Genomic DNA, 17,414 nt, shown 5'->3' on the forward strand with positions numbered 1-17,414 from the left:
GTGGCATCATTATGCTGGCCAAACAAACTGAAGCTGAAATAAAAATCGCAAGCTAAAGGAAACCGAGGATGGAAACGAGAAAAAGCCACCACAATTGGCTAATACAATGGCTAAATTAGCCCTAACTTGAGTTTGGGCGTAACTGCCTTAACCCTTTGCTGCCCCAACTGTCAGTCAAGTCCGGCAATCAGTCCTTTGTCTATGCCCACGGACCGGCAAAAAATTACCTTGGAATCATCTGAAACCGAGGCACCGAAAAACCACAGAACCCACTTATGTATGTACCTAGGTGGCCAGACATCGACTTCCTGTTCAGAAACAGAAAACAGAAACAGAAATTGATACAGAATCAGATAAATCTGCAGGGAATCGAGAAGAATAGCAAATAAAGCATTGACATTTTGGCTTTTATTTGATATGAATAGTTTGCTCATAGTTTGAAACCAGCTTTTGGCAAAAGTTCGAATGAAACCGAGAAGTCACATAAAAAAGTAATATAAAAAGATTTGAAAGCCTAACAAATTAATGCAATAATGTAATTCAATTGACGTGACTTTAGCAGGTGTTCATTTCCCACTACCCACCAACTAAAATCACAACTATAACGCCCATCGGCGTTTTTTAACAAATTGTAAATCCAATAGCAAATTAAACAAACTTACAGATCGATTAATTAAATCGCAGCATTTCACAATTCGCTGAAAATCCTGCAGAGAGTCGTAGAAATCCATGAGTTGAGTATTACGACTATTTTGCTAATTTCAGCAGCTCGAGTTACGTCAGCGAGCCATTAAGTCAAAAGTTGTATATGTGCAATCAATGAAAATAAATTAAAATCCGGCGGTTGTAGGAAAAATCACACCGACACACCGATTAAAGAGAAAAACAGAACAAAACTTTATGCAAATGCCTGTGATCACCACCAGAGAAACCGATTCGACCGGTTTTCGAATGCAGTGCAAAATCCCAAAGCCAAAACAACAAATGACAACCGACAAGTCTACAGATGGACACAGATGGAAACACGGCCATAAAAAAAAGGTAACGACTCCAAGATATAAGATATATACGTTTCAATGGGTAACAAATTATGGGTTTTGCGTTTAGCTGTAAGTAACACGAGTCGTCTAACTTACCCCTTTATCTCTCTGCGGCCCACACGTTGCTTAGAACCCAGTGCTGCTCAAACTGTAGGGCCAGACATGTGGTGGCTGTGGCTGCAATTAAATAATTAAAACAAACTGGTTACTAGTGAGTAATATTTATTTATAATCTCAGCAAAAGTGCCATGAAATTCTCTTCTAACCAGGTTTTATTTTTAGTCAATCTCTTGTTACTGGGCAGATATATCTTGATTATTTTCCCCAACTCAACCTCCACTTATACTCTACTTGATTAATTCATATTTAACGTGCATATGCTTTTTTCTGTCAATTCCCCCAATAAGTGCAATTTATACATCCAGGAGCAGCAGCAGCAGCTCAGGCAAGAATGCTCCATCGTTTGCAGCTCCTTCGTGCCCGCAGAGCCATCAATCATACGCCATGTGAGCAGCCGATAGCAGCAGACGCACATAATCAAATCAATATCAGAGTAGGGTGGGTGGGGAAAGTGATGGGGTAGTGGGTGTGCAACGCCCACGTTACAGAGCATAAAAATTGCATTGCCAATTTCAGGCGCAGACCAAGACAGCCAATACAAGCCAGCTATCGCGGCTTTAGACTGCCCAACTATATGACTTGCCCGCCAGCCATTAACCATTAACCAAAAGTCACTTGCTGCGCTCTTGTATATCAATTGCGAATTTAAAATGTATTATCGAGTTTGGCAGCCACTGCGAAACGTTTGAATCAGGATAGCAAAATCTACAATTTCATAGTTTGTTAGCCGTAACAAATTCGCCTAATTTCGTTGGAAACGCTGGCATGTCTTTGAATAAACAAATCAAATCCAGCAACTCGAAACGTGTATTAAGTTATACAAACAATTGGCTTTCCAAGAATTTTAAAGTGATTTTTTTTGCCGAGTATCGCCAAACTGGTGGCACAACTTATGGCAGACACGGTCGTCTGTAATTATTGTTTGTTATTTTGCCATTTGTTGCTGCTGCTGTCTGGGATACACAAAACAACAAGTTTATTAAAAGATCTCACATCGATTTAGCGGCCTACTTCTAATAACTCAATTTTTGGACTCGGCTCGAATGCCGCCGCCATTTGAATTTTGACACATTTCATTTCAACCAGAATCGTTTGGCGGGAGAATGAGCTTGGCCAGTAATTAAGCCCGATGACGAACCCAAAAATGTCTCGAAACGATTTTGTAATGTTTGCGTTAGCTGCTTGCTGCCTTTCATGGACCGAAAATCTGGCCCGCTGACTGGCCGAAAGCCAAAGCCGTTTGGCTGAAAAAAGCCACCACAACTGGTCGGAGCAAATGATTTTTAATAACTTTGACACTCATTAAACTCAAATTACATGCATTTGATTACGCAGCCACTTGGGAGTTGGGAGTCGAGAGTTGGCAGTGGAAGCCTTTTGCATTTGGGGGTTTTCTAAAACCTAAGCCGCTTAGATTTCATCAGCATCGTAGTCATTAAAAACCATATGACAGCACAGTAGTAGGCTTATGCTGCGGATGATGCAAAGCCTTATAAATGGTTATTCAAACTGTGTTTACTCAAATAGCAGGCACTAAAACTTCAATGAAGTAGCAATTATAAATCACTATAATCACGATCGCAGTAAAGTAGTGTAAGAAAAACTTGTAGTCTTACAAATTTCCCTCAATATGCTGCGTGCTAAAGAAAATACTCGGAACTGAAACGTTTATCTAGAACCGTAATTAACCACTGTTAAATTAAAGCAAACCCAAGGAACCCTAATCAAAGTGCGGATTTAATGAACCATTAATTAGCCCAGAGCTCAATGAACCGATTGCACAAAGAATTCAATCCTATGAGAGCAGGCAATAAAAAGCTCATTAAATCAAAAGGAAAATCCCAACGAGCACAGCGCAACTCCCATGAATTTAAAAAAAAAAAAAGGGCGAAGCAGAAGATTTGATGGATTAGGAGGACGCTTGCAAACTAATTACACACTTTGTCTTTGGACTCTGACAGGTAATTTCCGAGCCCTTGAGGTAACCCTGAACTTGACATCTATGAACTGTCGCCCTTTTCCCCTCCCCTAAAGCCAAGTGTTAACTTATATTTAATTGCCACCGGTCTTGGCCAAGTCTCGTTCTGAGCCAGCAGTCGTAAAAAAGCTAGTTTACGACTCGCGAACTATGCACTTTCCCCTCGATGGAACGTGCTAGCAAAGTAAGTGCCATCTGCGCATAGTGCTCACTGTACCTGGGACTTTTGGCCAAAAAGGGGGGGTTGCTTACCACGAAAATCACTTTGTTTTGGTTTTTCTACTGACTCACACTAAACCATGCAATTGGATGGACTGCGGACACCAGCCGAGATCTGCTAAGTGGCACGAATGTGTTGCACAGAAAGTGTAGATCAGCAGAATGTGCTAATGGAAACTCCGGAAGGCGGCTGCATATTTATTAAGTTTTATTCTGCAATAAAAACAACTTAGCAATTCATTTTTTCACAGTTGGAATGTAAAGTAATGTTGGAAGTAACCAGATGTTGGAAGAATGCATGTTGCATTCAACCATAAAATCAATCCTTTCATTTAGCTCCAATTTGAAACCAACTAAAATTCCCACAAAAATTACAAACCAATAAAAGAAATTGCACACGAGTTTGAATACTCAAAATGTGCCTTTTAGCCCCTCGAAAGATATGAAATGCACGAAAAAACCATCCAATTAAATTCAATCGACACTTGCCACAAAACACTGAGAAAATGCAACCAAAACCATGCGAGCTGTGTGAGTCAAGAAACAAAAGCGCGGAAAAGCGGGGGAAAAGCGAGGAAAAGACGACACCGTTAGCCGACTGACATGCAAACTGCAGCAGCCTTCCGTGCAGGAAAAACGCTGGCGGAAAATTCGCCAAATGGGTGGTGGTGGTGTTGCATTGCACATGTGACACGAACGGAGGGCAAAAGAAAAGCCAGAAGCAGAGATTGATTCTGACCGCGTCACGTGGGAAATTTTCAAGTTCAAAGCAATTTTCCAAGGAAGCACAGAAGGCAACTGTAAAAGGCACAATACTCGAGAGCAGAGGTAAATATAAAAAAACTTAGCAGCAACAAAGCGTGCACTCACGTGAGACTTGATAATAATCGGATTTGGGAAATCGTGAGGCGGGACGACAACGTGAAAAAGAGGGAAAACTGAAAACAGCGGGCCACCAGGAAAACGTTGTAAATACAAATACAACACACCGAAGAGCCACTCGTATCGATTACAGAAAAGCGGGCGAATAAACAAAACAAAAAAGAAAAACAGGTTGAGGGTCTCCTGAGAAATGCCAACTAACCATCCATCCATCCCAGGTGAGCTTTTCCTGACTCCCCCTGCCGAATTCCACCTTGCAGCTCCTAATGGATGGCCTTCGTTTCGAACGGTTAGAATTAATTGACGTTAATAATGTTCGGATATCAAGATTTATGCTCATCAAACGGCTTCTGTGCGGCTAGAATTCCTGCTAACCGGTTCAAGCGGTTCTTTTCATTGCGCTTTATTCTTAGAAGTTACAAAAATAGTTAACAATTTGTCAGTGAGAAGATATATTCACATTTTAAGATTTAGAATACCATGTTTATGACCCTGAGCTGCCCGCTAATGATGATTTCCGTCCATTATCTTGGCGGAATAACTGCACACACATTACTGCGAATATTAGATGGTGTGGTTGTGTTGGGATAAACCTCAATTTACCTGCAATTTGCTCAATGACAACCGATAAATATTCAATTTAATGAAATTGCATTTACATGCGCAATCACAAAACCACTTGAACCACTTTCGCCCACTCCTCTTTCAAATTGCAAAACTGCACCCACCTGCGGTTCATTTTTTTTCCTTCTGACCGAGAAAGCCATTAACTTGGCCAACCATAATTTTTTAATTTAAAAAACTTTTGCCAGTGAATGCCAAGTGAGTGGGTGAGCGGTTCAGTTGATTTAAATAACGCAAAGCTCGTCGCTTGATTTGCATATTAAATTCAGTTCAGCCTTATGATGCCAAAGTTTATGTGCCAAAATCCCTACACCTGCTAAAACAAATTTAAGTGAAACTGCAAGTGTGCCAACTTTTTGTTCTTGGGGTTTCCAAAGGGCTTTTTAAGCTACTTGGATCTCCCATTTTGTGGCTAAGATGTCTTAGCTTTGATTCACATAGACTGCACAGTAAGAAAATATAACTATTACCATTAATTTTAGGTATTACAAAATCTTCTACAAGAAAACCCATTTGCAACCTATAAACAATGTTATATTCTATATACATTTTGTTGGCCGATTAAAATGCACATTTAAAGATTTCTTTCTCTGCACCGCAATTTCAGCTCCATTTGCTGTTGTATCCCCCCACACTGATCCCCCTTTTCGCCTTCGGCTCTTTGTAGCTCCTCTGGCCAAACTCCTGCGGGCTTGTGCTCCCTTTTAGCTACTCCAAGTTTCACATCCTTATGCATTTTTAAACAATCGCTAACCCAAATAAAGTTTCTTGCTTTCTGCTTTCAGCCCAGTCAAACAAAAAGCAATGCACACCAGCAGGCATTTTGGCCAAAAGAATGGTGTTTGCTAGTAGCAGTTGCTAGAAAGTGAAATAAGTGTAAGTATCTGCTTTTTAGGGCGAACCGAAACTTATAAATGGCAAAGCATATAGTGGCAGTAAATTTATTATCTCCATCTGTAAACGTCTATCAGCGCTATCTGCTCAGCCTTGTTCTTGCCGATTTCTGATTGAATGATGTTGGAACATTCCTCCGCCGGCTGGTGAATGACATGGAGTTAACTTCCCAGTGGCAACTTCTGTTTTTTTGCACCCGTGTTGCGAGTCCGTGTTCTAACACAAACGAAAATGAAGCCCGCAAGTCACTCTTACCAACTCATCTTCGTTACAAGAACTTATGCTTGTTGATTCTCTACAAAGGGGTATTAACAATGAGTTGGCTAAACAGCCTTGCTTTCCTAAAACTGTTTTCTTATAATTAAAATCAGAAAATTAAAGTTAAGCGACTATAAAAGTTAAAGAAATAAAAGCACAGGCATTCAATCTGGCTAAGAAAAGATTTACGCGATAGGAAACTGCTTTTTCGAGCAATAAATATTATAACAAATAGTATCTATAAATTATTTAATAATCGTAATAATAGTCTGTGGCTAACTATTAAATGCAGAGTATTCCTCTGACGTGACTGATAAACACGGGACAACATCGTAGCCGAACAGTTGCTGTTCTAGTTTGTATCTAACCACTTGTATCTTGTACTCCAACTTTCGCAAGCAAACGAAGGCGCACACTCACAGATACTCACTCACACACACACTGAGAAACTGCTCTCACACATGTGAGATGACTGCAATTTCCATTGGCAATTGTGCTGGCATCTAAGCTTCTTGCTGCCCCATGTGAAACTTGGCCATTAATTTGAACGCCGTTTTGAGCCAGCCAAGGATGGATGCTGACGTGGATGTGGATGTGGCAGTTGGCGAACTGCAACCATTCTACCATTTTGCGACTATATGGAGAATGCGGTGGCGCGACATTAGATATTCTTCTCATATTTTGCATGCTACTACTCTGCAAGTGCAACTGCAATTGCAACTTGGCTCATGAGTCGCTGGCATTTCCTTTTGTCTTCTGCAATTATGCATTATCTTGGATCGTTGACGTTGTCGCTGTTCTCCTTCTTGCGCTTCAAGCTTCGAGTTTTGCATTTAATTACTACTGCACATTTCTCAAATTTCTCCCCGTCGGTTCTCAGGTGTCGTCTCTGCAGCACGGCATTATCATTATCATCCGTATCTACTATCTGCTATCTGCATCTCACCGACAGTTGTATGTATCTGCAACCGAATCTGCGTCGTGCAGTGCCAACATTATGCTCATTATGCATTTCACTTTGCGGGCGAGGATGCATCTGCTACCACGTCCCTCGTTTCATACACCCTTCTCGCTGGGAATTGTGCTGGGAAAGTTCTCTGAGGAACTGGCGAAGCCGCCCGTGAAGTCATTTGCTTATTAATGCAATTAAGATTTTATGTTCCCCCATCATGGCTAAATAAATTGTGAAATTTCGCCAATAAAAGTAGAAAGGAACGTCAGACAAAACTGTGAGAACCAGAACTGATTGGTAAATAAAATGCTGACATATTTATCAGTTCAAGCCCGTAAATAAATTATTATACAACTATTTGCAGCAGATAAATTAGAAGTTGTTGCACACTACACCAATTAATATGTACTATGTTTGATGGAGTTTATGCTTCACTTTTTATGATGGTTAGTATTAAAATGGTGTACAATATATGATACCCAGTAATTCTTGTACCAATAAAGGACCACCAATCACTGGCAAGCGTGGCTAATTAATTTATGCACGCTCAACTGGATGAGCTGCAGCTGCAGTTTGCCACGGGAAAAGCGCCTCTGATTGACTGTTGCCAGTTTTCTGATTGCTGGACAAGCAAACGACGCAACTAACTGATTCTGCGATCCATGGACCACATGTAACCACTTCTAATTATGCACATTCGCTGGTGGCACTGTGTCCGCCCGGAGTACAACAGAAAAACAAAAAAGATATCTCGAGATGAAGTGGAAAAGCAAAGACAACGTCATCGGAGCTGTGTGCCCGCTGCAGGTGCAATGGAAATTGGTGCAGCGTTGCGGTAAAAGGCAATAAAAAGTGGCAGGTCGGAGGAAAAGCCATGCAAAGCATCTGGCCGCCTCTCTTTGTGCCTTAATTAATTTTGATTGCAGCACACACACACTCACGACGTGGAGCAGACGCTTTCCACGGCGGAAATGTTCATCACACGCGTGTGGCAACAAGAAAAACCAACCAACGGAGTTGGAGAGCAAAATGTAGGGAATTGCTAAGCGCTCTTGGTCGGGCTAATTAATTGAATTGCCTGGCTGGTACGTCATTACAGTCCATTTAGCATTGTTGCCTATGCAAATTGGCCAGTGAAGTGAAGATTCTCGATCTCACAGCCAGCCAGCCAGCGTCTCCAGCTGATGAGATTATTAACTTGGCCGGTAGAATCCGGCATTCGATTTGATGGGCTCAGGTAATTGGTAGTCAAGTGTGCTCACGACTTGCCATGCACTCGTCGATTTTTCCCATTTTCCTTGTTAAGCAGCCAGCCATTTTGCTCCTCTCGCCACGAAAATCTGTCAGCCGCCGTTGGGCTTATTTATGGCCATAAAACGCAATTGAAATGATGCCGCCGTCACTTGGCCTCAAGTTGCCTTCGGGCCACAAACATTTCGTTGACAACGCCCGATGACAGGCCCAAAAGCGGGGGAAAAAGGAGTGGGTGGTGAACTAACCAACCCGCGAGTTGTCTACGCATAATTCATGTTTGCGTCCAGCAACTGCTGCATGTGGCACAGTGGGTGTCCTGTCCTAATGAGGAGCACAAAAAAGCCGACTGGTAAATTGAGAGAAACTTAATAGTTTCAAAGTTTTAGAGTTGTGCGGGCTATTTAAAGACGTTGAAAAGTTCCAAAACTAAATATTATTATTTTTTAAACCAAGGCTTTTAAAGGTTAAAGCTCATTTTAAAATAGTTCTTGTTAAAACGATGCAGAGTTATTTTTCGCAATAAACTTACAAAAAGTATAAAAATCTAAATATTTGTTACGAGCGCCAAAATGGGCGTGCATTTTGGAATTCCACATATTTTTATGCACAAAGAATTAATCACTTTGCCACGACGGTAGTTAAACTGTACTTATTTCGTAATCTTTCAAAGGTTTTATTAATAGCCAAAAATGAAAACTCATACTCATAATGATCACACAATAAATTATTAAATTAGTCAGTATTTAAAGTCGGGAAGTAATAAAACGCAAGCTCAAAAGATGAAAAGACCGTAAAAAAAGCCCTAGGTCGTATTAAATATCCATATATAAACCGCAATACTGGCGGTAGCATAAAAAGCCCAATAAAATAGTTTAAGTTGATTTGGCTTTTCGGTTGGACTGGTCAATATAATCCCACTGTAACTCAAGAGTTATTTGCTGCATTACCTCATCTCTCCGTGAATGTTTTTCGGCTGTGGTCGTCGATTTCGGCGTCAAAAGCATACAAAATTTATGGCCAAATCAACACCAGCAACACGAACGGCAAACACCGAAAGCATCCATTTGGATATTATTTAACCACTCTCGGCGGAAAATGGGGGTGGGGCCACCTTCTGGTGACCCCATTCCCTCGCACAGCTCATCTTGGGTCAGAGTCAGACTTGGCTTATAATTTAATTAGCTCTGCCTTCGCCAGCTCTTATCTGGGCAGAAATCCTCATTCCCATCCTCATCCTCATCCTACCATACTACCATCCAATCCACTTGCATAATCCAAAAGGAATGAAAGTTCAAAAGCGAACTGCCGGTCACAGCAGGTGGGTGAGTGGGGATAGTTCGGTGCTCTAGGGTTAATTGTCTGCCATCTGTAGTCACGAAGCCAAATTTGACTATTCATTACCCACTTAAAAAAGAGATGCGATTTATTAAGGGGGGAACAGTCAGTCAGAGCCTTTCTAAAAGGAAATCCGAACGATCGGGGTCACCAGCGCCCGGTGACCCACTAAATTACTATGAATGACAACATTTCACGGCATCTATTTCGCACCCCACCCCGCCGTCAAATGTTTATGGAAATATCTGTGAAATAAGCTGACGACTTGGACCACTCAAAATGCAAAATAAACAAAATACGAATTCAAAAAAAAAAAAAAGGGGGCCAGTCGAAATCACTTCGAACGTGTTTGCGTCGTGATTTCTTCGAGCCAAGCCAACAAAAGCCCAGTGAGACGACGACCTTGTCAAATTAGTGCCAAAAATGCCGGCGACAAAAGATATCGCATCGTTTTCGACTCAAAATTCATAAATCAGTGCACCGTGAATAGGGCTGGGAGTTAACTAAGCGATCGTTGAACGCTCCGATTCATAAAAAAAAAAAAGGAAAAAAAAGCAGCTTAAGTAGCTGCTCGGTTGACATCAGCAAAACTGAGCTCACTTTCAGCTTTTGTCAATAGTTTTACTTTTATTTGCACTCAATTGAAAACTGGTTCAAAGTGGTTTCCACATTTTGGGCTTTTAGTGCAAATGGAAGCTAGGAAATAAGTCATTTTGTTTAATGGCCCATAGAACTGAAAGCGTATCGGGTTCATTATAATTCTCAGCAGGTTCTATTGTTTGCAAATCATCATCATTTAGCTGCGGACTAATAAAATCGATTGAAACTATGTCTAAAACGGGCTAAGATAAAATCTATAAACATAAATCACTGTTTAGATATGAGTTCGATTTAAACGGGTTATGGCAAATGATGGATAATAAATTAAGGTTCAAAACTTAAAGTCGATATAAACTGTGGAGTTAATTAAACAATATATCCAACAAATTAAATTGCATTAGAGCTGATTACAATTTCTCCAATAAATAAATATAACTGATTTATGCTAGCAATACCAATTTATTTAAATGCAATGGGTGTGCATACATATATATATAAAAAACAATAAATGTTAAGCTTGAAATACATTTAAAAAGCTCATAAAAACATATAAATGATAAGTTTTATAATAAGTAATTAATTTTGTGGTGTTCGTTTTTCAAGGTAAATAAAACATATTTTTATATTTACTTACATTTTTGAGTGCTCTCCTTTGCTTCTCTTATCAATTCTGGTAAATAATTATCACCCTTTTCAAAAAAAAAAGGAAATTGTAGATGCTTCTATCTTTTATGTAAATCTTTTTCCCATCATCACCGGTATTTACTCAATTCTCGACTAATGCATTCTTCGACATGCCCCAAAAGCCTCAATACACTACCATTCCACAATGTTTGCCCAATTCGAGTTGGCCCACCTCTTAGCCAAGCATCCGCGTTTAATTTAGCCAGTTAACGCGGGGCACAAGCCAAATTTTGGTCACTTTTCAAAGCCATTAGACCCTTGTTGAGTGGCTGCTTTTTGGTGGGATCTGTTGGCCGGAATTAGCCAAGCAGAAACTGTACAAATTCGTCTTCATTGTTTCGGGCCCCAAAGATTGTTTCTCAAGCTGGAGGTGGGGGAAATGCTAATTCTTGGCTCAAATCAAAGGGTCTGCAGATGGGTTCTTTTCCAGCGTTTACCCGACAACTTAACACGCTCGTGTCACCTTTCACACTGACTGCTAATTGAAGGATGACGAGGTGGACTAGACACGTGTTTGACCCCCGAGAATGACCCCTGGAAAAGCCAACATAATTATGTCATTACAACGAAAGATGATGATGTGGATAAAAAACAAGTGAGATGGCATTAAGTGGAGCAATACATAATTGCTGGCATTATCAGTGAAAGTTGGCAATCGGACTTAATAGTTCTGTCTCTCCATTCTGTTTGGTGGCCCAAATGAAAAGGTTGAAAATTGTTGCATGTCAGCCGAGCATTAGGAACAGGAAATGTGTGTGTAAGTTTCGTTGGCCTGCGAAAGTGTCGGCCCAAGTAAAAGTAACACACACAATAGCCCGCAAAGTTCATTCACTTGGGCAGTCATAACTATTTATATAGCATACCTTCACTCCTTATCCTAACAATATGCGTTCTCATGTTTCGCAGAAACCAAAACCCAGAACCCAACGAAAAATTTGCAAACAAAGGAGCAGATTTCTGTTGTCTTTGGCTTAAATTAATGAGCCTTATTCCAAGTCGAGGCGATTATGAGCCATCATCCGAGCTGCGAGTTGGCTTACTTCGCTAAATATGCCATGAAATCGATGAGAAATTACCATTTAATTACCTGCAAAGAGAAACGGAAAGACAGAAACGATTAGTGAACAAGTTTTGCAAATGGATAATTCAGTTGGCCTGTAATTAGGGATGTGGCTAAGTAAACAAGGTTACAAAGTGTTGAATAATGCAAAATGTGTGTTGTGAGTTGTTTTTTCTTTTTTAAACCTACCATTTGCTATGGATGCTTTACTACATTGTGTCAGCCAATTTCACAGATATTTAATTTTGTATTAAAATTATTTCCTTTCTCTGGCTCACGTTTCTAAATGTATTCTTTATTGTTACAAATTTCCTATGAAAAACATGATTTATATACATAAAAAATTTATGTAAAGATTTTTAGATGATAAACTTTCTATTGAATGTTGGCAACAAATCAATATTAATTTGCTTTGTAATACCAGCAATTCCCATTTTAGTTTTAATTGCCAACCCCTTTCAGTTGGCCTCACTCCTCGAAAGGACCTCCTCATGTTTTGTCCAGACTTCCAGGATTACATCTCCCCATTCCACTCCCCCCTTTTTTAACCACCGACTGGCAATAAGAGACGCGGCACGTACAACAAACAGTTGGAGAATAGGCGTAGGCAAACTCATGGCACCTTGGAGCCCAAAGGGAACCGACAACCACCATTGGGGCACCGCCGCTGCACCGCTGCACCACTGCACCGCACCACCAACTCCCCACCGCACAACACTGACACCAGCAGCACCACCCACAAATGCAGACGCGCTTTGTTGCTCCAGGGTCGCGTCGCTTGTTTTTTTTTTTTTAATTTTTTTTTTATCTGGTTGCATTCTCTTTTGCGGCTCCGACTTCAACTTTTCCCCCTCATTGCCCCCACATCTGGATTTGGCTTTGTCTCGTATACTTTTCATTCTGCGCCTGTTCTCTCCTGTTTGGTTTTTCTGCTTTTTTCCTGCCGGGCATGTTAATGACCCTAGAGGCTGCCCCAAAAGTGGGGTGGGGTGGAGGGGATACAGTGAAGTGAAAGAGCACGCACAGTAGCTCTCAAACTGTAGAGCCTTCGCTGACGTTGCACAGAGATATATTTCGTATTTAATAAAAATTTAAAAAAAGTAATAATATTTTTGGGGCGTTTGTTGAAGCAACTATATAAATCTTATAATTATGTATCCTATTTATTATTATTTTTAGATACAGTCTTGGCGCTCATTTTTTAGTGTCCAACCTTTATTAATTTATACCCTGACGTTTTAAGCAGCCAATCTTTTATCTTCTGCTCTCCAATCCAGTTTGGTTAAATTTTTTCTCAGTGTAAATTTAGAACGCCTCGTTGAGTGCTGCTGCGTCCGCTACGCGTCGCTTTCAATTTAGGCGTCTGCGCATAAAATTGCATCGTTTGCTCTGCTTTACTTCGCCTTATTTCACTCCGCTTTGCCAGGGGCAAAATGTAGCATCAACATCAACATCGGCATCATCAGCAGCAGCAACAGCAGCAGCCGCATCTAGCTTGCTGCGCTAATTTATATAAATAATATTTAGCTGCTGCTCAGGCCCTTTGAGCAGCAAGAAGTTCGGTTTGATGTCGGTGTTTATGTTTGCGTGGAAATTAGTTGAGCACATAGTTTGGGGGCCAACCTTATCGCTGAACTTGAATTTACACAGAAGAGGATCAAATGCAGTGGGCTGGCCACAGAGCATAAGCATTCAATATGCATATAAAGTGCAATCAAGAGTGTTTGGCCGCACAATCTTTCGCTTTATGTGTCAGAGCCACAACACAAATGCTTAAAAAACACTCGTACATTTAATATACATTTTCTTTAATTTTAATATTTTTTTTTTTGGTCATAAACAACTTTTGCAATTGTCAGACTCCATGTCGACACTTCAGAGCACTTCAGAGCGAAGTAGTAGAAGAGGAGAAGCGATTCGCCACGCTCCGCACTTTGTGGGCGAAACTCCAGTTCCAATCCCCAAGTCCCCAACCCATGCTCAGACTCACTTCCATTCCCCGCAGCATATCCAGCATCTAGCATCCAAAACAAAAGTTGAGTGAGTTGTAAATGAAGCCCACACATGACTTAACTCGAGCGAGGTGGCCCCACTTTGCCGCCCGCTTCGCATTGCATTGCATTGCTCAATTGGAGTCAATGTCTCGGCGGAGATTCATGCAGAGATTTTCTGTATCTGTATCTGTATCTGCAACTGCAGAGTATCTGAGTATCTGACTATCTGGCCATCTGAATCTCGCGTCTGCATCCCGCCACAGGCGTTCCGACCAAAGTGAAGCGCTTTCAACGAGCATGCGGCGTGTTAATTGCAAAATGTTGCCTTTTGCCTCTGACAATTATTAAGGTGATATATCTTGCGAGTTCTATGATGCTGATTGGTTTGCACCAATAAAATTAAAGTTGGGTTAAGAAAAGCAGCATGAGAATGGTATGTGGACCTTAAAACACTGTGAAATAAGGCTGGTAACTTGCAGGTCTTTTATAGGGCTTTATAAAAAAAAAAAAGGCATTCATGTAATCTTTATCTCTTTAAGAAGCCTTAAGGTTTCTAAGAATTACATGGTAATATAAGAAATTACTTGATTATTTATACCTTCAATCTTTGGAAAATCTCTCGAATATTTGTAAACAATAAAAATGATTAATTGAGCGCGGAAACTCATTTGGTTACTGATGCCTGAGGCCATTTGTTTCACCTAAATTCAATTTAAGTTATTAAAGAGGAACACTTTCTCGAGAACCTGTGGGAAAACGTTGCAATAGTGAATCGTTTACTTGTTACCGCTTGCACTTCAAAAGGTAAGGGACCGACGGATGTTGGCCACCCCGCCCCAAATATCATTTATTATTATTTTCCACATTCATCTCCTCGGATTTTTCTCATTTAACGCCCATCATCGGGAGTGAAGAACCACGGAGGGATCGGCGTTCTGTAGCCAGGCATTTTCACCATGTGTATAATTATTTTCAACTGGGCTTTTTTCCCCTGCGTTTCGGAGCAACTTTTCAAAGTTGACGACTGAACTTTTCGACTTGTATCTGAGCTGTCATTTAAACTGAAAACCACACACACACACACACCAGCGAGTATATTATGTGCGCTGTGAATTTTGCCTAATTAACATAATTACAAGCAACTTCAGTAAATTCAATTTCAATTAATTTGCAAACTTGCACTTCTGCTGCCGTTTGAGCTCTTGCATCACACACAAATTCGGTTGGAATAAATTAAATAGCAATAAATAATGTATCAGTGCATGCAATTAGGATTCCAATGAACTATTTGTTAGTCAACTATACAATAATTCTTATCGCAACGCCGAAGATGACAAACAACAAACACTTCAAAGGGCCGACCCATCCTACTTCCATATATTTTATTTTTTTTTTATTTTTTCAGGGCCGCCAATCAGCGACTTGTTTGTTGGCTTATGAAAAGCGCAGTTTGAAAATAAATCAAACACAAAAAGGGGGGAAATACGACAAGAAAATAAATAAAATACTAAAATGAATTCCAATTCAAAATGAAATGTAAATACTGAGCCATCAAAAGCTTCGCAACAAAAGCAGCCGAACAAAAAACGAGCTCAGCGAATCCAAGATGCCCTAAAGAGCCATAAAAAAAAGGGATAACCTTAAGTTGGCTTGAAGTCTCGATATCTCATATCTCTACTTCGATATTAAGTTTTCTGGTTGTCATTCCGCTCGTTTAAACTTATAATTCCCATCGGGCAGGGTATAACCTAGACATAAGGCGTTCGTTTTTTCTTTTTGTGGCTCTGAAATTCGAATGCAAAAGCAGGAAAAACTTGGCCGAGCCAACGAAATGTGCACGGTATGCAAATAAGCCATAAGAAATAAACAAGAAATGCCCAAAAAAACAGAATTCGAGAGTGACAGGTGGCAAAGAGAAAAAAGCTGGTTGAAAGAGAAAAGCCAGGGAAATTCATCAAATCTCCGATTGAGCAGCGTGAGATTTGTCCTGGAATATTTAAAGTGGGGAAAACAAAAAGTTAGACATACAAAATCTACGAAAAAAATTGATTCCGCTGGGAAATACCAATTAAAATGGTCTGAAATTAAATGAAATAGTTTTGTTTAGAAAGTGGTTTGCGGTTCGCAAACTAAACTGAACATTAAATTGATTTCAATAAAATAAAACATGCCAGAGTTGAATAGAATGTGATAAGCTCGAAACTGCCGAAAATAGACCAACTAAATATTTTAATAAATCATGTCAAGATTTTGCATTTAGCCATTTCGATAGGAATTTGCCTATATTGATTTCTAAAACACACTGCGTTGTCTTTCAGCCTCGACCAGGCAAAATTCCCACATAAATTATTAAAACCGAAAAGCGAATTCCCAAACATTAATCTTGATTGAAACCCAAAAGCAATTCCAAGCTCCACTGATTGACATTGATTCAATTAATTTGCACAAACTTTGTGCGGCCCTACAGATGTGAATAAAATCTGAGTGCATTACGAGTACGACCTTCTTGTGGTTCATTCAACTTTCTTTTGCTTAAAATTGAATTGACTCTTTTGGCTTTCAGAATCGAAGCACTTGCCGCCCAAGTAAATGATTATTGAGTGCTAACGGACACGTAACGTTGGCGCTAAGCTAAAAGCGGTTTTATAATGCGTTCCCGTACCAAAGAAAAATGTACAGAAAAAAAAAGGCAGCGAAAGGCTTACCAAGAATGTTGGCCCAGACTCAAGACTCTTGAAATTCGTTAGCCAGTTGTGGAGGCAGAAAAAAAACTACTAGCTCATCGACCACCAAAAACCGGTTACCGACCTTTAGGAAAGTTGACCAGCCAGCCAACCAGCCCGTTTCGTGGCTAACATTTTTCGTGTTAATTGTTATGATTAAAGTTCGATTTCCCAAACCCCAAAATGATTCGGCACTCCTGCAAAAGCATCTCGTTCATGTCAACCAACCAAAACAGCCAAAACATCCATCAAGTGTCCCATCTTTTGTCAATCAATGTTGGTCAAAAACTATTTCATAATTATTTATGAAAAATTAATTGTCGACATTATTTTGATTTGGCAACTCACCCAAACCCAAAAAAAAATAAAGCGCAGCTTTTTGGACACCCACAAAAATCGATAAATGGCCAAAAGTGGGACTGACAGCTAGCCAACTGGCCATGTGGGTCCAATTTGGCCAAAATATATTTATTTATTATACACGCAGTTTCGAATTGAAGTTTCGTTGCTGTTTTGGCCACATGTCAGGGGCATTTTATGGTGTATGTTGATTTCATTTATAAGTAAACAGCGATTTTCCCAACTCAAAACCCGACACTTCTAACTAATTTCCAGGCTTCAAAGCTCCTCCTATTGCTCGTTTGTAAGTACCTTAAACGTATAAAGCTGGTTTGGGCCTTGTTTGTTTTGTTTCTCAGTTTACATTTCGGTTTCGTTTGAATTATAGGTTTGTTAGTTGGAAAACAAGTGAAACAAGAGAGCCACACAGTTGAACCTTAGAGGCATAATTAATATCA

At 40.2% G+C, this 17,414-nt stretch overlaps 1 protein-coding gene across 4 annotated transcripts in view; it reads right to left on the bottom strand.

Moving 5' to 3' along the window:
* The window catches only part of LOC6609084 (SH3 and multiple ankyrin repeat domains protein 1), a 62,684-nt gene that overhangs the window by 35,560 nt on the left and 9,710 nt on the right, over positions 1–17,414 (bottom strand). For all 4 annotated transcript variants that reach the window (XM_032714802.1, XM_032714804.1, XM_032714801.1 and 1 more), the window contains exon 2: positions 1,137–1,217. The gene's annotated coding sequence lies outside the window, so the exon portion shown is untranslated. The remainder of the gene's footprint in view (positions 1–1,136; positions 1,218–17,414) is intronic.

This window comes from Drosophila sechellia, chromosome 2R (assembly GCF_004382195.2).
Source record: "Drosophila sechellia strain sech25 chromosome 2R, ASM438219v1, whole genome shotgun sequence".
Classification (NCBI taxonomy): Eukaryota; Metazoa; Arthropoda; class Insecta; order Diptera; family Drosophilidae; genus Drosophila; species Drosophila sechellia.